The 26,585-nt window shown below is 39.9% G+C and overlaps 1 protein-coding gene across 1 annotated transcript in view; it reads left to right on the forward strand.

Annotated features, from left to right (window-relative positions):
- Nucleotides 1-26,585, forward strand: part of FAR2 (fatty acyl-CoA reductase 2) — a 135,342-nt gene that overhangs the window by 3,078 nt on the left and 105,679 nt on the right. The window lies entirely within an intron of this gene.

The raw sequence follows: 26,585 nt of genomic DNA on the forward strand, positions 1-26,585 counted from the left end.
GCCTGGTGATGGGTATTGAGGAGGGCACATTCTGCATGGAGCACTGGGTGTTATGCACAAACAATGAATCATGAAACACTACATCTAAAACTAATGATGTAATGTATGGGGATAATATAAGAATAAAAAAATTTTAAAAAAAAGAAAAAGAAAGAATTCTGCCTACGTTTTCAGAGTTCACAGCCTCCTTGATACCCAACCAAATGTTAGACGTGCAGAGGCCCTGGGCAGGGCCAGCTTCATGGAAATGCAAACTGTGTAGTCACGTGGGGCTCGGAACTTAGAAGGGCCCTGCACTTGGTTTAATGTTCTGTCACTGTCAGCTCTCTTAATAATTTTCAAACAAGGAGCTCCAAATGTTCATTTTATACTAGATCCTGCAAATTCTGTAGCCAGCCCTGACCCCAGGTTAACAATCCTGTTCTAGAACTTACTGAGTAACAGTGTTGCGGTAATTGTAATCCTACATTTTAGGTGAATTCTCCAACACAAGCCTGAAAGGTAGCTGCTTCATACCTATATCATAAAGCCCTTCTTCCTCATGCTCAGTTTCCTTACTGACCGATTAAAGATAACAATGTCTACTACTCTATTCACCTTAAAAGATTGCTGTGAAGATATGCTAGGTAAAGACATAATAATAGTAAAAACATCTGCTTCCCTTGAACAGTTCTATGCTAACAAAGATAGTATTGTTACAGGCTTAACTTTCCTATTCCAGGTTTCAGAAGTAGCTTGAGGAAGATTGGTGGCAGAACTTTTATAATAACCCTTATATTTTGATGGGGAAGAAAATAAAAAAAAAGTAGCTAAGGTATTCAGTACTTTAAATATTCCTTAGCAACCCTTATTTGGACAAGATTGGAATTGGCAAGTAAAAGTGCAGAATAACTTCTCGGATCCCAAAGGCACTTCCTGAATTAAATGGATGTTTGGGTCTAATTCATCCAAAAATCCAGCAATGAGAAACTGAGTCAATGATTGATGTTTTTTTGCTTCGTCTAAGTTCTAAAAATCCATATTTTCCAAGTCTTGAGCAAGTCATTCTTTTAAATATTCTAGGAGATACCTAGCAGTATAAAGCCCACCCAGTCCACCCAGTCCACCCAGTCCTTTACCAAGCTGTCTTCACCTCCTTTAACACTAGGGGAGGACCTGAAAAACTTCTGGCAAGTTCTCTGTCCCCACTTTCCTCCCTTAACTACTTTATCCCAGCTTTCATTCCCAGTATGATGGCAACACACTCCAGAATGTTGAGGAAGAAAACAGTGAAAGGAAATGAGTCCAATCTCCATATCAAAGTCTTAAAATGGGGGTACTAAAGGTGGTGGATAGAGACTCCTTTCATACAACCATTCTGCAGAGGCATGCTGTGTACTTTGGGTTATGAAGTACCAGGTCCTGTACTCGATAGACTTATGACATCATTGGCAAGACAGAATGTAAAGATAAGGTGTTAATTAACAGTAACAGATGAGTCATTACAAGGCAATATAAGAGTACACACCAAACGAATGGTACAGAATATAAGTACAATGAGTTCCCAAGAAGAGAATAAACTGAAATGGCTAGTGAAGCTTAAGAGGAGAGCTATAGGAAACGTCCCTTAGAGCTCTGCTCCCGACAGAGATGAATGAATGAGTCTTCTGGGTGATTAGTGTGCAAAAAGTGAAAATCTGGATGGAGCTAAGGTTTCATGTAAGGGACAGGCAGCAGATAAAACTATCAGAGAACTTTCCAGTGGCTAGCTTCATTCATGTAATAAATAATTGTTAAGCCCCTTCTGTGACCAGACACATTGCCAATTTTTCCACACTTAGTGTTAAATAAGGCAGATGTGTTCCCCATCTTGTGGAACTTCCAGACGTTTAAAAAATAAACATGTAATAACAAATTGTTGGAAGTAGAATGAAGAACAGGGTGCTATTTAAGAAAAAAAAAAAGGCAAAACAAAGGGTGCCTGGGTGGCTCCGTCGGTTAAGCATCCAACTCTTGATTTCTGCTCAGGTCATGATCTCAGGATTGTGGGATGGAGTCCCTCATCAGGCTCCCAGCTCAGCGGGGAGTCTGCTTGGGACTCTCTCTCTCACTCTCCCTCTGCACCTGCCCCCCTGCTCGTATGCGCGTTCTCTTTCTCTCTTTCAAATAAGTCTTCAAAACAAAACAAAACAATAGGAACGGATTCAGATGTGGTGCTTTGGGGAGGTCTCTTGGACAATGAAAGATTTAAATTGATATTTGAAAGAAGCATAGGGTAGTTAGCTTGGGAAAAAAGAAAAGGAAGGAAAAGCAGTCTGGGCAGAGGAAGTAGCAAATGGGAAGGCTGTAAGGAGAGGAAAAGGCTAGAAATGTTCAGGGGACAGAAAGGAAGCCCATATTTTGGATGTTTGGGTCTAATTCATCCAAAAATCCAGCAATGAGAAACTGAATTTTATTTTGGTGGGAAGCCGTTGAAGACTTTGAAGCCAGGGACCATTAATTTATGTTTTGAGGAGATCTTTATGGGTGCAATAAGGACAAAGGACAAGAAGGATAAAGGATTGGAAGAAGGAAGACCAGTTAGGGCCGAGTGCCAGGGACGGTACTGACGGGGAGGGTGGAGAGAAGGGGACAGACTGGAGATGTATTTTGAAGGTAGAATTGATAGAACTTGTTGATAGATTCGATATAAGAGGTGTATGAGGCCAAAAAAAGTGTGAGAATGAATTCTTTTCAGTAGATACTGCTGAAAGTTTATAATCCATAGCAATAGACTCATGCCTATGATTTAGAGTTGCTACAAGAACTGAAAAATGAAATGGAAGCTGGTAACCCTGCTTAGTACCTCTGGAGAATATACCAGGCTGTTGAGGTAGAAGTCAGAGAGAGGAGGGAGATACTTTTGCTTTTCATACTATCATCTGTACTGTTACGATTATTTTTAAGCCATCATGTATTTTATCACTTCTTAAAAAGTTACCACAGCAACGAATATGGCTCCGGTTTTGTTGGCTTGAGCACATGAACAGAATATGGGGTCATTTCTTAAAATGACAAAAATTAGGAGAGAAAGGTCTGATCCTTACCAAAGTGATTGGTTCTAAAACATAATTCACTTCCCTGCTTAAAACCTTTCCGTTCTCTCCCCTTGTTTATATCAGTGTTTCCCAAAACATAGTCTGGATCATTAGTGTTTTGGCATACTAATAACAGTTAAGTGAAGGGGAAAGAAAAAAAAAAAAGCTTTCCTGATCATTTGAGAAACACTTGGTTTAAGCTAGGTAAGCAATTTTATTACAGGAATCCTCAGAGCCCTTAATTTACTAATGCATGCTAAGAATCAAGAAAGAAGGGATATTTTATGCCACATTTCCTAAACTTATTTGACCTTGAAATGCTTTTTTTGGCAGAACATCTAACAGAGTCAGCATTCAGCATACCACGCTTTGGGAAATGCTGCCCTATATTAATAGAGTAAACCTTTTAACATTCACAGCTCTCTATTAACCATCAGCTTCTCTCATCCCTTTCATGCTACTTAGCTGGGAGGAAGCAGGAGATCAGAACTGACTCTGTTAATAGGCTTTAAGTTCATGATGAAACCATTCTGCTATATGGATAAGAGATAAAGAGATACTCATAAGCAAGACCTACAGTCTGATGAAAAATTGCTTTTTATTTGCGTGTGTTTTTTTTTTTTTTTTTAATTTCCACTTTCATGGCAAGGCTATGCAGGGCCTCCCTGAGGTCCATTCTGTCAAGTCTAGATTTACACATGAGGAACCTTAAGCATCAGCAGTGGGGAAGACTTCACAGAGCCTATCTTGTTCCATGGTAGGTCTGGGCCTTATCTGATGTTCATAATATCTCTCTCTTTTTTTTTTTTTAAGATTTTATTTATTTATTTGACAGAGAGAGAGAGAAGCGAGAGCAGGAACACAAGCAGGGGGAGTGGGAGAGGGAGAAGCAGGCTTCCCGCCGAGCAGGGAGCCCGATGCGGGGCTCGATCCCAGGACCCTGGGATCATGACCCGAGCCGAAGGCAGATGCTTAACGACTGAGCCACCCAGGCGCCCCATAATATATCTCTTACAGGGCAACACGATGTGAATGCACAGGGTGTCTGTAGGAGCAATGATTTTGCAATGAATTTCCTAGATCTTCTTTCCAGGCCCCCAGTGCATTTGCATGGGGGTGAGGGTTGGAGGCAGGAATGCAATCTATGACCAAAGAACAGTGCCACCAAAAGAACAGTACAGAAAAAAAAGTTCACACAGTTATGGACTCTGACCATGGCTACGTCCACTCGGTGCTCTAGCCCAGGTGTGTGGGCAAACTGTGGCCTAAGGGCCAAATCTGGCCCCTGCCTGTTTTTTGTATATCTCTTGACCTAAGAATGGTTTTTAGATTTTTAAATGGTTGGGAAAAAAATCAAAAGAAGAATAATGTTCTGTAGTGCAAGCAAATTATATGAAAAACAAATTTCAGTGTCCATAAATAAAGCTTTATTGGAAAACAGCCAGTATCATGTATCTATTAATCATATTGTCTATGAACTTCAGTGTTCTACCCAGTGAGTAGTTTTAACACAGCAAAGCCTAATGCATCTGGCCCTTTACAGAAAATGCCGACCTCTGCTCTAGACTATTCAACTCACTGGCCATAATTTTAATAGATTTGTTTTTCATTTGTTTTCCATATTAGGGGGTAGTCTTAGTTCATTCAGGCTGCTGTAACAAAGTACCATAGACCGGGTGGCTTATAAAAACAGAAATTTAGGGCGCCTGGGTGGCTCAGTTGGTTAAGCGACTGCCTTCGGCTCAGGTCATGATCCTGGAGTCCCTGGATCGAGTCCCGCATCGGGCTCCCTGCTCGGCAGGGAGTCTGCTTCTCCCTCTGACCCTCCTCCCTCTCATGCTCTCTGTCTCTCATTCTCTCTCGCAAATAAATAAAATCTTAAAAAAAAACAAATTTATTTCTAACAGTTTTGGTGGCTGGGAGAGCCCACCTCCTGGGCTCATTGATGTTGATGAGGCGGATGTCCCAGAGTTTACTGCCTATTTTTCTTCTAGGAGTTTTATGGTTTCAGGTCTTATATGAGGTGTTTAATCCATTTTGAGATTATTTTTGTATATGGTGTAAGAAAGTGATTCAGTTTCATTCCTTTGCATGTAGCTGGTTAGTTTTGCCAATATCATTTATTAAATCTTTTCCCCATTGTATGTTCTTGCCCTTTGTCATAGATTAGTTGACCATACAAACATGGGTTTATTTCTGGGCTCCCTATCCTGTTTCATTGTTTATAAGTGCCCATCTTTTCATTGTAACCTCACATAGTGAAAGGGCCAAGGGAGTTCTCTGGAGTTTCTCTCTCTCTCTTTAAAAAAAAAATGTTGTTATTGAAGTATAGTTGACATGCAATGTTATATTAGTTTCAGGTGTATGACATAGTGATTCCACAATTCTATACATTATGCAGTGTTCAACATAATAAATGTAGTTACCATCTGTCACCATACATTATTACAATAATATTGACTATATTCCCTGTGCTATACTTTTCATGCCTGTGACTTATTTATTTTATAACTGGAACTTTGTACCTCTTAATCCCTTTCCTCTATTTTGCCCATCCCACACCTTCATCCCCTTTGGCAACCACCAGATTGTTCTCTGTATTTATGAGTCTGTTTCTGTTTTTTGGTTTTTTATTTTGTTTTTTAGATTCCACATATAAGAGAAATCATATGGTATTTGTCTTTCTTTGTCTGACTTATTTCACTTGGCATGATGTCCTCTAGGTCTATCCATGTTATTGCAAATGGCAAGATCTCATTCTTTTTTGTGGTTGAGTAATATTCCATTTTGGTTTTATATATATCTATTACACCTTCTTTAGCCATTAATCTATCAATGGACACTTGGGTTGCTTCTATATCTTGGCTATTGTAAATAATGCTGCAATAAACTTAGGGGGTGTATGTATCTTTTTGAATTAGTGTTTTCATTTTCTTTGGGTAAGTACTCAGTAGTGGAATTACTGGATCATATGGTATTTATATTTTTAATTTTTTGAGAAATCTCCATACTCCGTACTCCAAACAAGGGAGTTCTCTGGAGTCTCTTATATATGGGTACTAACCCCATTCATAAGGGTTCCACCCTCACAATCTAATCACCTCCTAGAGGTCCCACCTCCAACCATCACACTGGGGAGTAGATTTCAACATATGAATTTTGGGGAGACTCATACATTCAGTCTATAAATTGTAAGTTGACTTACTAGAAACTCCTCAATTATTACTGCCATTGGAATCATAACAATGCTACTTATTGTCTGACTAGTGTAGCTAATGTTACATGCCAGTATGAGGAGCAGAAGATAGTGTTGAAGGTAATCACTTTTGAGAGTTACTCAAACATTTGAACTCCTGTATAGAATGTGGACACTCAGATAGACATAGCTAGAGCCCCAAGAGGTAGAGAGGGTAATTAACTCTAGTATTACTTAGTTGTTGAAATCTCCTACCTCTGAGCACAAATTTACTGAAAAGTATTACCTTCAATTTTCATTTCAACAATGAGGCAAATCTACTTTTTGTTTATGTACTCTTTTTGTGAATATTGATGGTTTCAGGGTGATAGTCTTAATTTAGGAATAACAGAAATAGACATTTCAATGTCCCCACCCTCCACTTATTGAATCAGTATTTTTGGCATGAGAATCCCCTGGTGCTTCATACATAACCAGCACAGTTCAGGTGCAAAATGTGGGAACAACTGATCCAAGTACTCCCATGGAACATAGAACCAGAAGATAGGATGCGTGAAGGTTGGTGCTTAGGTTTATCACTGCTATCATGAAATCCTTCCAGTTCAGTGTATTCAGTGGGAATCAAACAGTGTGAAATATGGGGCTCCTTGCCAGCTACATTGAGCAGGAGATTTTTTTATTATGACTAACTCAGAGGCCTACCTTTAAAAAAAAAATTGATTTTAGGAAACATCTCAATTCGGTAGGCTTTTTTTTTTTTTTACTTTATTTCACACCTATACCACTGCAAAGGATATTATATATTTCTTTGTGTAGTCAACAATGTGATTAAATAGGCAGTGAAAAAATTGTTCTAACTATAATTATTAAACACTAAGAATAGCACATGTGTATTGTTTTCATCATGGTTTATTTTAAAAGTCCTAGATAATTTTGTATCCTTAACCTCTGCAGTCCAGCAAAAGCATTTCCAAGCTGTCGTTGACAACATGTGGTCCCTGTGGCTTTTGGACATACTATTTTTTTTGTTGTTTTTGTTTTTAAGGTATTTTAACATCCCAGGCTCCTCCAGACATAGCCCCAAACCACTGAGGCACACATTTGAGGCAAGGAAGGGAAAGCAAAGACTTCCCTGTGAATCTGTGCAGAGAAAACAAGACTGTGGCCTCTCCCACCCTCTCTGCGTTCTTCTACCTCAGCTGAGGAGTTGTTGGGTCAGTAATATTTGCTGGTGAATAACAGGATGACCACAGGAGGCAAGAATCATATTTCCTGAGCCAAGAAATGAGAAAAAGTCATTGTGAAAACACTGCACATTTTAGATCATTTAAAAAAAAAATGATGCTTTATTTATCACAGGTCAGGGAGAGGATATATCCCACAAACATCACACAAACCTTAGTATCCTTGAGGGCAGGATAGTTGGAAATTGGGAAGCCCATTAAATTATGTGTCTGGTCCCAATGTCTTTGAAACCATTTAAGTCCTTCTAGTGTTGTTAGATCTGCCAATGCACAACACTGTCAAGAACCTGGATGAATCTGCCCAGGAGAATTTGATAAACTGAACAAATGAAGCTGTGTGTAGCAATTCAGTATGTGTGCATGTATTGGAGGTTTTGCTGATTATTTTCAAGAAAGGACATTTAAGGGGCGCCTGGGTGGCTCAGTTGGTTAAGCAGCTGCCTTCGGCTCAGGTCATGATCCTGGAGTCCCGGGATCGAGTCCCATATCGGGCTCCGGGCTCGGCGGGGAGTCTGCTTCTCCCTCTGACCCTCCTTCCTCTCATGCTCTCTGTCTCTCATTCTCTCTCTCTCAAATAAATAAATAAAATCTTTAAAAAAAAATAAAAAAAAAAGAAAGGACATTTAATATTAAAAGATATGTGGATAGTAACAGCATAGTTTTTTTCCCCAGTAATAAAATCATCTTAAAGATGGACAGTATTCATTTAATAAAACTAGAGTCAGTTATCGAAAACTTAAGAGAAATCGTCCCCTTGTAAATAAGATAAATATTAATGAAATCAATTTCCTGTCAGTCCGCATATTTTTATTTCCTTTACATTGTAGCTTGTGTCTCATTCCGAACTGAATCATATTTCAGTTGGGTTTTGTTTACGCAAGACCTTCAGGATGTATCTGCCCTGAAGATGAGCAGATGATCTAAATGATGGGCACTTGTTCTCTTACCAAGAGACGTGGAGAACCTTAAGATCCACTTCCGAGACTATTCTCAACATGATGGGAATCTCTGATGGTCTGAAAGAGTTAACTTCTCTCATCCAAATGAGCAGTTGTACCTGTCAAAACTCTCCCCCTAGCAGAATTCTGACAATGCCTCTCCCTTCTTTTCCTCCTCCTATTTCGGTCCAGTCCTGCCTGAAGCAGTAGTTATGCAAGTGCCACTGAGTGCATTACAGATCACAGGACTGCACATTGGTAAATGTAGGTCTCAGTTTCTGAAGGACAGATTGAAGCTTTCTCAAATTAGATTGCTGTGAACTCCTAGACCTATTGTATGTCCCGGCACACACCACACTGTCTTATCTACTACACAGAGTGGGCACTGCAAGTAGCTTTGCCTTAAGTATACTCATATTTTATTTTATTTTTTTTAAGATTTTATTTATTTATTTGAGAGAGAGAGAGAGAATGAGAGACAGAGAGCACGAGAGGGAAGAGGGCAGAGGGGGAAGCAGACCCCCCGCTGAGCAGGGAGCCCGATGTGGGACTCGATCCCGGGACTCCAGGATCATGACCTGAGCCGAAGGCAGTCGCTTAACCAACTGAGCCACCCAGGCGCCCTATACTCATATTTTAAGTGGTAGAGTGTTTGAGTACCTTCTCTATATGGAGTCCAGGTCCCCCGTTTTGTAAAAACAAAAAGCCAGTCCCAAAGACATAAAGTGACTTGTCACACATCTATGTAATGATGAATGAATGTATACTGGTACCCAAATCGTATGACTGTAAATCCCATGACCATTTCATGCATTTATGCCTTCATTCATTCATACATTCACACGATTTTTGGAGTGTCTGCCATGTGCCAGATAGGGTGTTTAGCTCTGCAAATATGATCATGAGCAAGTTATAGTACCCGCCTTTAAACTTTAGTGCTCCCTACTTTTTGAGCAATGTTCAACCAGTTATAGCTTTGGAGTTTGTGAAATCTTTCGGTAAAGATCTTCAGTATAAAATATAAAATATCACATGTTTTTATTTCCCCCTCTTCACCCTCCAAACCAGCTCCAGTCAGTGATTTGGCTTCCCATAGTCCTGCACAGTCAATGTCAACATAAGTACGCTGGCAAATGGAGTTAAAATGAAATATTGGAAATTCCACAGGGAAGAGAATGAAAATTCTTCCCAAGGAAATGATGTTCTTCATTACTCACCACAGGTCCTGAGGATTGATTAGCCTGTGCTCTTCTCCTCTCAGTTACTCACTCCTTCCCCAAACCTGGCTGTGGAGTAGGTTCCAGCCTCAGGCCTCCCCTTTCCTTTCTGCCCCTGAAGATAGACACACATTCTCTGTGTGTTTTAAGTAATTAACTGCTAGTCGTTGCAGAAGAAAAGATAGGGGGGAAGTTACAAAGTTTCCAGAATGATACCTTTGAGTCTTGGCAGAGGACAAGTAGCTGCTGACTCCCTCTGAGATGACAAGTGAAAACCCCCTTATCTTTAGCCATCCATCTTTATTTCTAGAAGAGAGATCAAAAACTAATCCTCTGCCTTAAAAATCCTTACCTATACTCTTAAATCTGGATGAGTATGGGATGGGTGTGGGGAGGAGTATTGTCTCATGAAAGGACTTCTGATTTTCAGTGGATTCTCAAAGAGGTCCTGACCAAAGCATGATTGGAACCACTGCTTTAGGAATAATCCAGGGGACCATTTTACCTCTTTGAAGTACTCCAGACCCAGGCCACTGCCAGATCAGGCAAATCCCTTCTGAGGATGCCTCCCAGGGTCTCTAGAACTGTTTGGGATGCTTTGGTTCTCATGTTCCACCTTCAGTGTGTCACATGACTCAGAGCATTAAGTTACTTCAAAATAGGAAAAGGATCATTCCCTTGCATAACACTTTCCATTATTCTTCAATCCCTAGAGCAGCCTTACCAAGTGTGTGAGGTGCTAGTTGAGGTAGTTGTGGAGTGGACGGCGGGTGTCCCTACTGCAGAAGAGCCTTTAACACCACCGTCCCTTCCTGCTATCTGGCTGGGCATTCAGAGGCAAGTTACTTCACCGTTGTTTTTCCCCAGCGTATTAGTTTGCTTGGGTTGCTGTAACTAACTACCACAAACTGAGTGGTTTAAATAACAGAAATATATTGTCTCCCACATCTGAAGACTAGAAATCCAAGATCCAAGATCAAGATGTCAGCAGGGTTGGTTCCTTCTGAAGCCTGTGAGGGAGGGAACTATTCCCGTTGGCTTGTATATAGCAATCTTCTCCCTCGGTCCTTACCTCATCTTCCCTCTATACATGCATATCTGTGTCCAAATGTCCTCATTTACAAGAAAACTATTCCTACTGGAGTAGGGGCCCACCCTATTTCCAAATAAGATCACATTCTGAGGTATTAGTGGTTTAAAACTTCAATTTATGAGTCTGGAGAGGACACAATTCAACCCCTGATACTCAGGAAACTGACACTTGACTCTTACACAATGGCGTATGGTGATGAAACTATTTACAAATCTTTCTATGTTACTAAAAAAAAAAAAAAAAACAGTATGCATTTTTATGTATGAAATAATAATGAACATAAGTAATGGCTATTGCTCTTCACCAAGAGTTTCTTCTCCATGTAATTTTTATTATTTTTTTAATAACTTACATGTGGAAAAGTAAATATGTCATTAATATATTAAGGTGAACATGCTCAAGCATCTCTCAGATTCCAGCTTCCAGATCAAAAAAACAAAACATCATGGGCATTCCATACATCCTCTTTATGCTCCCAGCCAGTCCTACTGCCCCCCAAACTAACCACTCTCCTGACTTCTAAGTCATAGATTAGCTTCACCAGTTTTTGGAGATAATTATATAAAGGAAGTCATATAGTACGCATTCTTTTGTGTCTGGCTTCTTCACTCAACATTGTGTCTCTGAGATTCATCCAAATTGTGTGAATTTGCAGATTTTCATTCTCATTGCTACATAGTACTCCATACTAAGGATATACACATTTAATTTTTTTATTCCACTATTGATGAACATGTGTGTAGTTTCCACTATGGGGTTCTTAGCAATAGTGCTGCCAAGAACACTCTTATTAATGTCTTTTGTTAAATAGGTATATACATTTACACTGGGTATACCTAGGCATGGAACTGCTTTACATACAGCACGTCAATGAAATCTGCCAAAGAATTCTCCAAAGCAGCTACGCACTTTATACTCCCAGAGGCAGTAGTCAAGAGACCCCATTGTTCTGTATCCTTATCAACACTTCTTGTTTTTTAAGATTTATTTATTTGAGACAGAGAGAGAGCATGAGCAGGAGTGGCAGAGGGTGAGGGAGAGAGAATCTCAGGCAGACTCCATGCTGAGCGTGGAGTCTGATGCGGGGCTTCATCTCAGGACCCTGAGATCATCCCTGAGATCATGATCTGAGCTGAAACCAAGAGTCGGACGCTTAATCAACTACACCACCCGGGTGCCCCCAACACTTCTTGTTTTCTGTCCTTTTCATTTTAGCCAGTTTGGTGGGAGAGCAATTGTCTGACATCGTGGATTTGTTTTTATTTCTTTGGTGACTGACAAGACTGAGAATCTTTTTTATATAGTTACTGGCCATTTGGATTTCTTCTCTTGAGAAGTACCCAAGTCTTTGTCTCTTTTTCTTAATTATGTGTGCATATACTTTATATATTTTAGATATAATTCTTTTGTTGGATACATGTACTGTGAATGTCTTCTTCCAACTGGGGCTTCCTTTTTCACTGTCATAATTTTTTCTTTTGATGAACACAGATTCTTAATTTTAATGGAGTCCAATATATTAGTATTATTTTTATATAGTTAGTGCTTTTTGCCTACTCACGGATCAGAAAGATGCTCTCTTCTAAAGGCTTTATTGTTTTGCCTTTTGTACTAAGATCTGCTATCCATATGGAATTAATTTTTTATATGATATAGAGAAATAATGCATTTTCCATCTGGATATCCAATTGACTCAGTATTATTTATTAGCATTCTGAGTGTGATTGCAAATTAGAGGACATAGTAGCAGTTTGGACACCTCAGTTAGAATTAACACATTTAAGCATAAAATCATTTAAAACACATTTCACTGTAATGACATCTGAAGCCCATGTGACTATGAATATTCGAGAACCTGTAGTGTTAAGGTCAAAGTACTTATTTGACCTGCTTATTTGGACCTAATTTCTGGTGTAATGGGTCAGGTAAAATAACATAAATCTGTTTATATCACACTCAAAAGTCAAAGTATAAAATTTAAAACAAATTTATGTCTGAGATATGGATGAAAAAAATTACTATGTTAACAGAATGATAAGTTTATAACCAAAAGCTTAAAGAACAAAAAAAATCAAAAAGCTTATCTTCAGTTATTAAGGCAGATAACAAAGGGCTTACCTGTCTTCATTGAACTTACACATTAAATGTCTTACTAGTTACCCCAACTCACCTCAAGATACAAGATAGCAGGAATCATGAGAAATTGAAGGCAAGAAGATTAATTAGGTGGCCATCCATTCAACAAATATTTATTTGGTGATCACTGTTAGGTATTATGTCGAACCCTGTGAATATGCCAAACCCTGTTGCCTGGCCCAAAAAGTTTGACACTTTCTAGCAAGTTACTTAAGTACTCTGCATCTGTCTATAAAATGCAGACAAAATGCAGGCAGCACCATGCACAGTTGCCATGTAAAACACAGTCACTACCCTCAGGATGTTTGCATTCCAGTGGAGAAAGACAAATAAGTCATCAATTATAGGGTGATATTGAATGGGGGCTCTGAGGTTTTGGCAGATGAGACTTTCAGCTCAGCCCAGAGTGGGGGGAGAATTGGGAACTGCTTCACAAAGGAGTTAAGATTAAGTCTTTCCAAGTGGGTAGGGCAGGATGAAGGGTGTATGGCCACGAGGTCTCGCCTACAAATGTATATGGTGTGGTCTCTGGAGCTAGTCCACAGGCTTAGTGATCTGAGGCAAATGGCTTTATCTGTGCTTCCATCTCCAGTTTGTAAAACGGGGTTTATAATAGAAAATACCATAGAGTTCTTGCACTGATGCCTGAATTAATACATGTAAACCATCTGGAAGAGTGTGTTGGTACAGAGGGAGTATTCAGTGAGCCCACTTATTGTCATATGCAATGGTTAAAAAGCTAAAATGGGTCCTGAAGCTCTGGAGAAACATCTATAGCATGAATCCAATGTGAAAGCTGAGGCAGAGAAAGAAAAGACCAGAACTTCGGAATATAGACTCTCATCCTGATCCTGCTCTCTGCTCACTCAGTGACTATATCTGCCTTAGAATATGACTAGAGTATCTCTACAGTTTCTTCCAGCTCTCATGGCCTGTGATTTTGCAACTCCTGCTGACAGAGACTCAATACATATTTTTTATTCTTGTGGTAGAGAAATGAAAAAAATGAAATTTGATTCTGAGATTTCCAGCCGAGTGACTGGGTGAGCAGTGATAGCATTTCAAAAGAAGTAGGCATGTCATGAACAGATTGGTGTGTGGAGACTGGGAATGATATGGCACGAATGCATGGGTAGGATTTTTAGGTTGAGAGAAACCACTTCCGTCATTTTAATTCAGTGTGACGGAGAGGCAGGGTATTTTGGTAGTTAGTAAGAACCACAAAAACAGGAGCCTGGTTGCCTGGCCCAAAAAGTTTGACACTTTCTAGCAAGTTACTTAAGTACTCTGCATCTGTCTATAAAATGCAGACAAAATGCAGGCAGCACCATGCACAGTTGCCATGTGTAGGTCAAAATGGTTGAGTTTTGGCAATTCCACATGGTTCAACCTAGTAATAGACACTTTCTAAGGGGCTGTACTGAGACATAAATGAGTTCATATGTGCCACATGCAAAGGATAGTGCTCGACACAACAAGGAAACGTAGAAGTGTTTTCTTTATTATTAAGGCTCTTTGTCTGGTTCAGAATCTACTATACCAAGTTTTATTTGGCCAGGACAATTAGGCATTGCATAGTATGTCTGTGTAGGTCTCTTTCCCATCTGTATGTTTAGGCAGTCATGAGGCCTTCGTTAGGCCACTCGTCCGTAACGTACGATTGTGTTCACTTTCTGTGCTGGAACCCACTGCCATTTTGCTTGTTTCCAGCACTTGCCTTGGTTTCTACTCAAAAGGGAAAATTAATATCAAAGTTCCCAGGTTGAAGCTGACTTCCTCTCCCTCCTCTTTTCTCCTCAAACCCCCACCATCCCTCCCCAGCCCAGTCCTTGGCATCCATGGGCTAGGGTCCATCTCCCTCATGCAGCGTGGGTATTGGCCCTCCACCATCTGAGAGCCCTCTGCATTCCAGACGCCATGCTGGCCCTGCAGGAAGGGCGAAAGGAGGAGGGACACCTAAGAGCGGTCTGGGGGGAGACCCAGAAGAGGGGAGAGCTGAGAGGAGGGTAAAAGGAGCCCCAGCCAACCCTAAGCCATGAACTGGGGATTGGGAATGAGGCAGAGCCTGTTGGGGAGCCACGCTCTGACTGCATGACTTTTCACAAGTATCAGTGTGTCTGTAGGATGAGGATCCAACAGTACATGAACCGAGATGCAGAGAGGTGTTAGAGAAGTAGCAAAAAGAAAACTAGAAACATGCCCTTCCTGAGTAAAAGCAGTGCTAGTACAGTTCCTTACAAAATCATTTACTGGTTGTTGCCCAGTGTCACCCATATATTAACCATGATTCACATTATTGGGTTGATATATGTCCTGGTTTATGACTTGTCTTATGACTATGTTCTTTGTGGTGTTTTTTGAAGAATAGATGTTCTTACTATTAATGTTGGGTAATTTACCAAATGTTTTCTCTTTGTGTTGAGTTTTTTGTGTCTTTCAACAGATCCTTTCCTATCCACGTCATTTGTGAAGTAATTAGCTTGTGAACATCTCCTCAGTTAGACTGTGGTCTCAGACTCAATGTTGTACTGATCTATCTCCTCTTGTTGGTGTCAGCGCGGTGATGCCACTCAAAGGAGGGAAATACTCGAATGAGGAAATGCAGGATAAGAAATGACAGCTGAGGGGCGCCTGGGTGGCTCAGTCGGTTAAGGACTGCCTTCGGCTCAGGTCGTGATCCTGGAGTCCCGGGATCGAGTCCCGCATCGGGCTCCCTGCTCAGCAGGGAGTCTGCTTCTCCCTCCCCCACTCCCCCTGCTTGTGTTCCCTCTCTCACTGTGTCTCTCTCTGTCAAATAAATAAATAAAATCTTAAAAAAAAAATCTAGTAAAAAAAAGAAAAATCTAAAATCTGTCTTTCATGAAAAAAATATGGGGGCGCCTGGGTAGCTCAGTTGGTTAAGCGACTGCCTTCGGCTCAGTTCATGATCCTGGAGTCCCTGGATCGAGTCCGGCATCAGGCTCCCTGCTCGGCAGGAAGTCTCCCTCTGACTCTCCCCCTCTCATGCTCTCTCATTCTCTCTCTTTCAAATAAATAAAATAAAATAAAAAAAGCGGGGGGGGCGCCTGAGTGGCTCAGTTGGTTAAGCGACTGCCTTCGGCTCAGGTCATGATCCTGGAGTCCCGGGATCGAGTCCCGCATCGGGCTCCCTGCTCAGCGGGGAGTCTGCTTCTCCCTCTGACCCTCCTCCCTCTCATGCTCTCTGTCTCTCATTCTCTCTCTCTCAAATAAATAAATAAAATCTTTAAAAAAAAAAAAAGAAATGACAGCTGATTAAAATCACATGTACTGTTTACCTCTGACAAGTCAAGGTGCTGTGCCAGGTAGGAGGCACTTTACAAACACTCTTTCATAACAATCCTGGGGATTGCAGTTTAACAGGTGCAGAAAATAAGGCCCACAGTGTTTAAAATATAGTCATTAGGCAAGCACTAATGTAAAAATACAGTCATTACTGAAGCATAACTTTGGTCAAGAGAGACACTTCCAACTCAAAAATCTATTTTGAGGAGTGCCTGGCTGGCTAGTCGGTAGAACATGCATATCTTCGTCTCAGAGTCATGAGTTCAGGTCCCACATTGGGCATAGAGCTTACTCAAAAAAGAAAAAAATCTATTTTGAGCATGAGCCTGAAGAATGCTTTTGGTGTTGATACACTCCCATTGTTTGGATGTAGTAGACATGCTTGTGTTGAATATCATCAGATTTTCCTGAAAATCAATGAGAAATGATTCTATATTCATTTTTGATGGGCAGTTTCTCAGGAACAGAATCATGGCTTTGTCTTTATTCCCAAGAGACAGTTTATAAAATAATTGTGCCAGTAGGTAAATATTTGAAGCCTTGGAGAGGAAATTGACTGTTGAGGATAGTTTCCTTGCAAATTCAGTATCTTTGAGCTCCCAGAGTTCTAATATTCTAATATACAGGGTTGAGAAAAAAATAATCGAACTGAGAGTTATCAGGTGTCCCTGTGTTCTAGATGTTGTTATATAGGAAAAGCAGGAAGCAAATGAACACCTGGTGAAAAGTTGTTCCCCCTGCCCCCCATTATCTATGGGAGTTAGGAGACTGCAGTTTATTTGATCAAAATTTAAATCTTGACTCTGACACTGGAATTGGACTTAGCCAAATCACTCTGTATCTCTGTTCCTCAGTTCCTACCTCTCTGGATAATAACATCTACACTATTTATCTCCCAGATAGTTGTGAAAAAATACTAAAATGTGCACATGAAATGCTTTAAAAACTGTTAAGATAAGGGGCGCCTGGGTGGCTCAGATGGTTAAGCATCTGCCTTCGGCTCAGGTCATGATCCTGGAGTCCCGGGATCGAGTCCCGCATCAGGCTCCCTGCTCGGCGGGGAGTCTGCTTCTCCTCCCTCTGACCCTCCTCCCTCTCCTGCTCTCTGTCTCTCGTTCTCTCTCAAATAAATAAATAAAATCTTAAAAAAAAAAACCAAAAAACTGTTAAGATAAAGTGTAAGATATGACAAGAGTTGCTACTGTTAATAGTGAAGTAGTATTGATAGCATGTAAGACTGGTAATTTTGTGTCCATGTGTGTGTATAGGCTCTGATGTCTGTATCTATATATAATTTTGTACACAAATAATGATAATAATAACAATAGTAACCCTTTCCTTTTAAATTCTATTTTACACTTCTTGGAAGACTTCTACATCCATTACTTCATGTGATCCTCAGAACCACCCTGGGAGGTGGCCCAAGGCTTGTCCCACATTTCCGTGTTGCTTATGTGGAACTCTACATTCTCACCAAAAGAAAGCCTCTCCTCTTTTGCAACTTCTGCAACTTCTGTTAGTCCCTGTTACTAGTAACTTTTACCTCCAGATCCTTATCTGATATTTGTCGAATCTGTAACTCACATGTGTCCATTCCTTTCCAACTTCTGAGAGTCTCCTCAAGGCCAACACCCATGTGGAGGACACACAGCACTCTACTGCCTTGACCTCACATCTTCATCAGCTTTTATGTCAAGCACTAAACCCCATATTTTTAGAAACCTACTTCCAAGACCCATCTTTGAGGAGAGGAGCAAGATGGTGGAGGAGTAGATGACCTAAACTTCGTCTGGTCCCAAGACCTGTCTTTGGGACTTCAGTATTGTTCCAGACTGCTACATATCGAAAGCGACATTCTTTCCTTCCAGCTCTCTTGCTTTTTTTCTCCCACAAAGCTCTGATTCCAATACAGCAAGACCTCTGGTCATTTTTTGCCTCCTCTCTGCTCAACACACACACACACACACACACACACACACACACACACAAACACCCATTAGCTTCCTCCTGGCTTCCTTTCTTCCCTAGGTCCATTACTTTACTCCTTTGTCAGCTTCCTCTACCACCTGCTTTTTCCATTTGTTTCCTCCTAAGTCCATTGTTCATGCCCCCAAATTTGGATCTTGCCAACAATCCATTTTCTCTGCTCGAACCACAGGCAGTTAGCTGTTGCTGGAGAAAATTAGGTAAGTATTTGTGTGAAATAGGGATAGGACAAATTCATCTTTAACCTCAGCTGAACTTAACTTCTGAAAAGCTTCTTTGCTGGGCTCTGGTCTATTTTCTTTCCCATCTGAAGCAGTGGTTATGAACATTTACTCCTTTCCAGGAGTACCTTCCTTTACTTGCAGCTCTTTAAGTGACAAAAGGTGACCTTGGCTCATACTCCTTAGAGAAAAGAGAAGTAACCAAAGATCTATCTAAGGTTCTGCTCCAACCTCCAAATTTATGTACCTCCCCACCCGTTCTTAATCTCTTTTCTTCCTATTTATTTATTTAAACACAAATTTTTTAAGCAAGCTCTATACCCAACATGGGGCTCAAACTCATGACCAGGAGATCAAGAGTTGCATGTTCCTTCAACTGAGCCAGCCAGGTGCCCCTCCTCATTTTTAGAGGATGAACTAACCTTCCTTTATTCAGGGCTGACTGCTCCATCTTTTTTTTTTTTTTTTTTTTTTTACCAACTGTGTTCCCTCTGAGCTTTTCCAGAGCCTTACTTCCACTTATTCTCATTCTCTCCTTTTCTGCCTAATTCCTCTGAGACTCAGCTGATGCTCAAACATCCTGTTTCACCAACAAATGAACTTCCCACACATACCTTTATTTTTGTCCTTCTGTTCTTCTGCTGCTACCCTGACACCCTGTATCACTTTTCCTTCTATGGTTGAACTTTTTGCGGAGGTAATTTACTCTAGCTGTTCTAATCAAGTAATCTGTCCATAGTTGTCATATAAATACTGGAATGAAAAAAGAGTTCATGAATTATCCTGACAATTTCGTGCTTTATTTTTATCACTTTCTTCTTCCATGTTGATAGTTCACCTTACTTAAGAAGACTGCTTGCTTTGGATGAGTCTGTGAACATGACTTGCTTCTTTGACTAAGGACTAGAGATGGTATCAGAGCACTAACTGTGAAACCTCACGTTGAAAATGAGAACTTTAAGGACAGTGATGGGGACCGTGGAAAAAAAAACTCTGAAATAAAAAGTATAGTCAAAATAATTGTGTATATCTTCATAGATGAACACAAGTAGTTTCTATACTCAGGATACCAGAAAGTACCAGAAGGTGAGTTCTTGATAATGTGCCAGTGAAGATTAAACACAGATGTCAGAGGAAGGTTTCTTTACAGTTTATCCTGGCTTGAAACCAGAAACCAATTGGGAGTTGTTGAACTTTGGTTCTTGCTCCATAAAAGGAGAGCGTGCAATATTGACAGAAATTAGTGAGATTTATGATACTAGGAGGGGATATGGGGGACCTTTTACTATTAGCACGTGTCAAGTTACCCTGAAAGTATTCCTAGTCACCTCATTTCTGGGGGTAGAGAGTGGTATATTTGCTGATGGACTAGGCCCCCTGGGGCATATTGATTTAGTATATGTCCAGATGCTGCCGGAGCTCATTTCTAAAGAACAGCCTCAGAAAGAAATGAATAGAAAGTAATGCAAACTATAAATAATAATTTAGAATTCATCTTATAAAAATGCTAGGGTAAAAATTGAAAAATAAAACAAATACTAAAATTTAATATCGAGGGTAAAAACTAGGTGGCCTCAGTTTATGAACCTTTAAAGAATCAAAAGTTTGAATATTGCACCCCTTTACTTTTGTAAGACTGTGTGCCTATTAAGTTTTCAAAAGCACTAAACATAGGAGATCACTTTTTATGATCTTCATTATCAAATTTTAATTTCAAGCTCCCTAAATTGCTCTTTCCTCTCATGAAAATTTGGGGGAAATGTTTAGCAACATTGTTTAAAGAGAAAATTTAATTCCTAATAGAAAAAAGCTCTTTGTTCTTCAGTAATTGCCAAAGGTAATCATTGCTACTAAAGCAAGGTGTATGTTTGTTTTTCTCAATCATTTTCCCACTGGTGTGTGCATCATGTCATCATGGCCACTGGCCTGCCACTAAGCTCTGTGACAGAGTCATCACAACTCCAGCTGAGTTTGGATGAAAACAGCAGAAGCAGACAGGTAATTTGCCAGTGGCAGAGACAATATTTTGAACACTTTTATTTGGTTTGCATTACTTCCTTCAACCTAGAAAAGAAAGAGCTATTTAAGGAGGAAAAAAACACCTCATTTCTATTTAAAGGTAATGAAGTTTAGATGAAGCAGTTGAAAACCTAGAGAAAAACCAAATAATAACTATAGCTCAAACTGTCACCCTTGTAGTAGCAACTATGATAACTGAACAAAAACTCTGAACTATATAATTGTATGACAAAGACTGAAGAAACGGTACTCCAAATATGATATGCACAAAATGTAGGTGTGTTACCTTTGCCCCAGATCTCTAATCCAGTGTGGAATCCTCTAGGCTCTTTTGATTCTGCCATAGCCACTCTGTGTTCACGTGGACTTCTTCCCATGATCGTGTCATAGAAAATGACAAAAAGGGAATTGTACATTAATCACCTAAATGTGTTTTCAGAGAAAAAGTAGTAGGTTTGGTGGTAGGGAAGGCAGAGACTCTAGGTGAAATTATTCTTTAACCAACTACCAGTGAATTTCATGTAGCCATGTTGACATCCTGCCCTTCATCATCACGGTTAAGCAAAACAGAACTGCACGCAGTGCTTATATCATAACATGAAGGAATGGCCAACCTTATTCAGATCCAAGACCTTCTGAAGTGCAGTTAATTTTAAATAATCCCAAGTAAGAGCCTGAAGATGTTTATGGATGATGCAACAATGACCAGAGCCAAATCACTTAGAAATGATTTTGCATGCCCTCAGCGGGCATCCGGACATTCAGACATTGGAGCAAACCTCATCAGTCTTATTCCAGTCTTTTCTGGCTGCACTGGATCCAGGGTGGCAATAGAGGTGGAGACCTGTGGCATAAATGCCCCCGCCCCCACCCCCACCATCGACAGAGCAGACAACAGAGCTGGTTGTGGCCACTGTGCTTGGAGATTTCTAAGGGAGACTCTCTTTTCTGCTAATTATGCTCTTACTAGAACATATCGTTATACAAGTGTTTCTGTGGGAAAATATGGATGGAAGAACGATGCCAGAGACTCTTTTCACCATCGCAGGGGCATTTCTCCAGACAAGAATTATATGACCAAACTTTCTGTGGCTAGCATAGAAAGGGCTGTCCTCGGGTTTTCTCCTATGGTTGGATGAGTAAGAAGGTATTTGCAAATGACTAAAATGCATTGGGTTGAAAAAGCATTGAAATGGCATCACTATGACACACAGTAGCTGAACTGTCATCAACTTCACACATTCGTAGGTCTCACAGCTGGGCAGCACCTCAAGTGGGCATTGGGTCTGGGCTCTAGAAGGTATTGCTATCTTCATTTTACTGATACGTCCCAAGATTTCCCCAAGATGACATGTAATCATCAAACTCACAACTAAATAACAATGGTAATGTAAGCCTAAAATATTCAGCAGCTATATTTCTGTCCAGAAGATGGATTGCCTTTATGAACAAGAAGCATGCAAAAAAGGGCGCCTGGGTGGCTCAGATGGTTAAGCGTCTGCCTTCGGCTCAGGTCATGATCTCAGGGTCCTGGGATCGAGTCCCGCATCGGGCTCCCTGCTCCTTGGGAGCCTGCTTCTCCCTCTGCCTCTCTCTCTCTGTCTCTAATGAATAAATAAATAAAATCTTAAAAAAAAAAAATCTAAAAAAAAAAATTAAAAAAAAAAAAAAGCAGCATGCAAAAAGAAGGAAAATTGAATTTATCTATGTTGCTGCCATGAAGGAGCTATATGGTGATACAAAAACAGTGGATAATCTACACCTTGCTTCCAAAGTTTCAAATGCAATCAGTGGCATCTCCAGTAAGACAATTGTTCATGGAGACGTCTGCTACATGGAGACGAAACCAATAATTTTCATCTAGTGGTCAGTGTAAAATTAACGGCCCTCAGAAATAGCGGTCTAAATGGATGCAGATCTAGTATAAAAATGACAACAATAAAAACAACTATGGAAAAGAATTCTCAATAAAATGGATTCCCAATACTGCCACTCTCTCATGTTCTTAAAACTTACATAAAGTAAAAATAAATATTTCTCTTAGAATAAAAAGGGAGGGGGGAAAAAAGGGGGGAGGATAGCTTTGTTTTCACAGCATAGTGAGGCCCAGGTTCTTTGATATGGCTTCTTGGAATACAAGATAGAAAAACTAGAGAAACCCTATGCTAGACAACTTACTGAAAGATTATCTTGGTTCTGTTGCGCAGTGGATAGCACATTGGACTTCTGAAAGATTATCTTTCCTTGCTTTATATGCTTATTGAATTTGCAGACATCACTTCAACTGTATGAATTTGCTAGGGTTGACTTAAAATGTACCACAGACTGGGTGGCTTAAACAACAGAAATGTGTTTTCTCACAGTTCCATAGGCTAGATGTCTAGGATCAAGGTGCTGGCAGACTTGCTTCTTTCCAAGGGCTGTGAAGGAAGGATCCACTGCAGGCCTTTCTCTTTGGCTTGTAGATGGCCACCCCTGCGTGTCTTCACTTTGTCTTCCCTCTGCATGCGTTTGTATCCAGATTCCCTCTATTTTTAAGGACACCAGTCAGATTAGATTAGAGTCCACCCTAATGACCTTATTTTGACTTTAATTACCTTTGTAAAGACCCTATTTCCAAATGTGGCCACATTCTCAGGTACTGGGATTAGGAATTCAACATTTGATTTTGGGATGAGGCTACAGTTCAGCCCATAATATTTGCCTGTTACAAGTGGAAAACTGAGACTCACAGAGAATAAAACCCAGCCTGGCCCCTTCTGTCTCCTTTTATTGGGTGATCTGTCATCTGAGTCAATTAATCAGTTATAAACGTAGTTATATTGGTCAGTTATGAAGGTTTGCAGCAGGGAGCCTTGTTGATGGGAATGAAATGGGCCATTTTCCATATAAAATTTAAAACTCTGCTATGACTACTGTCAAGAAGAGAAAAATGGCTGATGGAAAAAATCATGCTTTTCACAGTAAGTGGGCTGAAGAGTAATAATATTTTTTTAAAGGTTTATTTATTTGAGGTGGGGAGGGGCAGAGGGAGAGAATCCTGAAGCAGACTCCCCACCGAGTGTGGAGCCCTATGCGGGGCTCGATCCCAGGACCCTAAGATCGTGACCTGACCCGAAATCAAGAGCCGGCTGCTTAACAGACTAAGCCACCCAGGCGCCCCCTGAAGAGTAATAAAAGTAAATATTATTAATATTATTTAATAATAATATTAAATATTAAAGAGATCATCTCATATTTGCAATGGAGAATTCTCTTTAAGAGGTACTTTGAGATAGTCAAGTAGTTCACAGGATCAGTCAAGAAAAACTGAACTCATCCAGCTTCAGAAGAGCCAAACAAGAAAACATCCTCCGAAGGGTCAGTATTGGCAAGCGCAGCTGTGGTGGGTGTAGCTCACCTGAAGGCAAATTCGCTGTGGGGGAACTTCTAAGAGAATCCTTACAGGAAGCTATAGATATCATTGTTCTTGATCCAAAAAAGGAATACAGGAAATGTTATTCATAACATCCTAAATGTTTTACCAAGTAATAATGACTAAGTAAAGGTTAAGAAGTCTTCTCTGTGAGAGCCCAGTACCACCAATTGTACCCTAGCTCATAAAGACATTCGAGGGTGTTCAGAATGCCTCTGAGCTCTTCTTGACTTCTTTCAAGATGGCTTTCCAGTGTCCTCATGCTGTACAGGACCCAGCCCCCCCAAACTATCCTCTCCCCATGAAGTCCTTCACTCCACATCCTTGACCTTCAGGGAGTTCCTCCATCTAAATTTATCCATTCTCTCGTGGCCCTACTAAATCGGTCTCTTATTAAACTAATTGCGGAAATGTAAACCATCTGGCACGTGACCCCTTCCAGAATGCATATATACAATTTAACCAGAGACTTCATTATCTTCTAATAGTATTTTCAAGCCCCACGGACGACTTCCAGGGGAGAGATACTTGGGTTGGGGAATATTTCCTCTCTTTAAATCACATGTAATTTCCTAAGGTCATATATATTATTCAATGAGTTTATTATCAGCTAGTTAGTTAGCTATCATCTGCCTGTAAAAATCACACAAAATACAAAGGACTAGAAAATCTTGGATTTACTAAGAGAGCATTTGGTTTTCTCATTCATTAATCCTGTGTGTGCAGAAAGAGGGCGCCTGGGTGGCTCAGTCAGTTAAGCGTCAGCCTTTGGCTCAGGTCATGATCCCAGAGTCCCGGGATCGAGTCCTGCATTGGGCTCCCTGCTCGGCAGGGAGTCTGCTTCTCTCTCTGCCCCTCACCCTGCTTGTGCTCTCTCTCTCAAATAAATAAATAAAATTAAAAAAAAAAATCCTTATGTGTGCAGAAAGAACAGCAGCTTGTGATATATCCTCTCCCTACATTTTTGGTGGGGGGTCAGAAGACAGCTCCTTTTGCTATCTTTTCCAAGCATATATATTTTTGCATAGTCAAGGCCCATTGTATTTAGTTTCATTACCTTTAAAAGTTCATTAATTCTTTTGTATTTCTCTATAAAATATATAATTTCATGGTTTTTTTTTACTTAATGACTAATGTTTATCTTGTCATTATGCTTACCATTTTTCAAATATATCATATAATAACTGGTAAACATTGAAAGATAGACTTTTAGATTAATTTTCCTGAAGCTTATGTACAAAATTACCCATTAAAGATTGAATTTTCTATAATTAACAGTAATCAAATTTTATTTGAAAGGTACTTTTGGAATATATAGTATGTTTATGTTTCCCCAGAAGCTAAATTGAAGAGAGAGGATTTATCCCCTAGGACACTCTCTAGTTAGAATTTTACCTTGGTGGTGAATAGCACCCTAACTTATTTTATTATCATTCATTTGTCCTAGTTGCAAATATAAACACAAATTTGGAACTTGGTAAAGGTGATGATTTTGTTCTGTTGTGATGTATTAAATGCTACTGAATTGTACACATTAAAATGGTTTATTTTATGTTATGTGCATTTTACCTCAATAAAAAAAAATTTTTTTTGACACAAAGGTAGAAAATCTCTGAGAGGTTTATCTCCCTCCTCCATAAAAGAACCTTACGTAACTCTACCAGGATCATTGTCTATCCAGGCCACAGAAATAAATTTGAATCTGCAGTTCTGGGAGAGATTAGGTCAAGCCTTAAATAAAGTTGTAGGCAAGTTAAGTTGTCACTGAATTCTTAAATACTACTCAGAGTCCAAGAACTGTACTTCTTTGGAATTATTTGTTCTCACTGTGATAAAGTATATGGGCTGCTTCCCGAGATCCATTGTAAAGGTTGATCTATCATCTTTGTTCTTAAAGACCCCTAGAGAGAGAGTTTTTTTAAACTTTTGTGGCATTTTCTTGAATTTCACTCTGACCCTCAAAGTTTGAGGCTCGGTAAAATCTCTCCTTCAATTTTTTAAATTAATTTCTTCTCCTTTAAATTCTCAGCAGGAATAGATAACAGCTGATCTGAATGCAATGGATACCACTTCAAAAATTCCCAGTATTGTTGCTGATCTTCATTCTCCTACTTTCATAAGCTTTTCCTCAAGGTTTTTTTAAACCATCTTTATTATTCATTTCTTGCCTCTTTTCAGTATTTCCATTTCACACATCATTTCATAGGATTCCAAACTAGATATAATTGTTACCCAGATGTGTAATGGAAAAATTAATTTCTTCTTCCAGCATGCTGTCCTCTTGTTCTCTAGATGGATAATAACATCATATCATCAAGCACTATTGGTGCAATGAATTAAAATGTGTATTCACACCCAGCCCTCATTTGTTCTCTGTCAGCCCTGTGCTCTTTACTTGCAATAATGACACTAATGTTGTGTTATTGTGTTATACTCTGCTTTAGGATTCAATTTGAATTCTAAATCTTTGGCTGTAACCGATGGCTCTTATCTGAAATGGTTTTAATTCTATGTGTTTTTGCTATTAAAATCCATTCTATTCCCCTCATTCCAGCTCTGCCAACTTTTTAAAATTCTGATGCTATTTCCAAAACATCCGTCCACCTGAGTCCTTGCTGGGAAGGGCGATCCTTAAATGTCTTATTCAGACGGAAGTGGATGTGTTGCTGACTGTGCATGGCTAGGAGCAATACTGGAACAGAGCAGAACAAGGGTGGGGGGAAAACAGGAGGCAGGTGAGGACAATCCAGGTCAGGGTCCC

Source organism: Leptonychotes weddellii, chromosome 5 (assembly GCF_054177405.1).
Source record: "Leptonychotes weddellii isolate Sample4059 chromosome 5, ASM5417740v2, whole genome shotgun sequence".
NCBI classification, from domain to species: domain Eukaryota; kingdom Metazoa; phylum Chordata; class Mammalia; order Carnivora; family Phocidae; genus Leptonychotes; species Leptonychotes weddellii.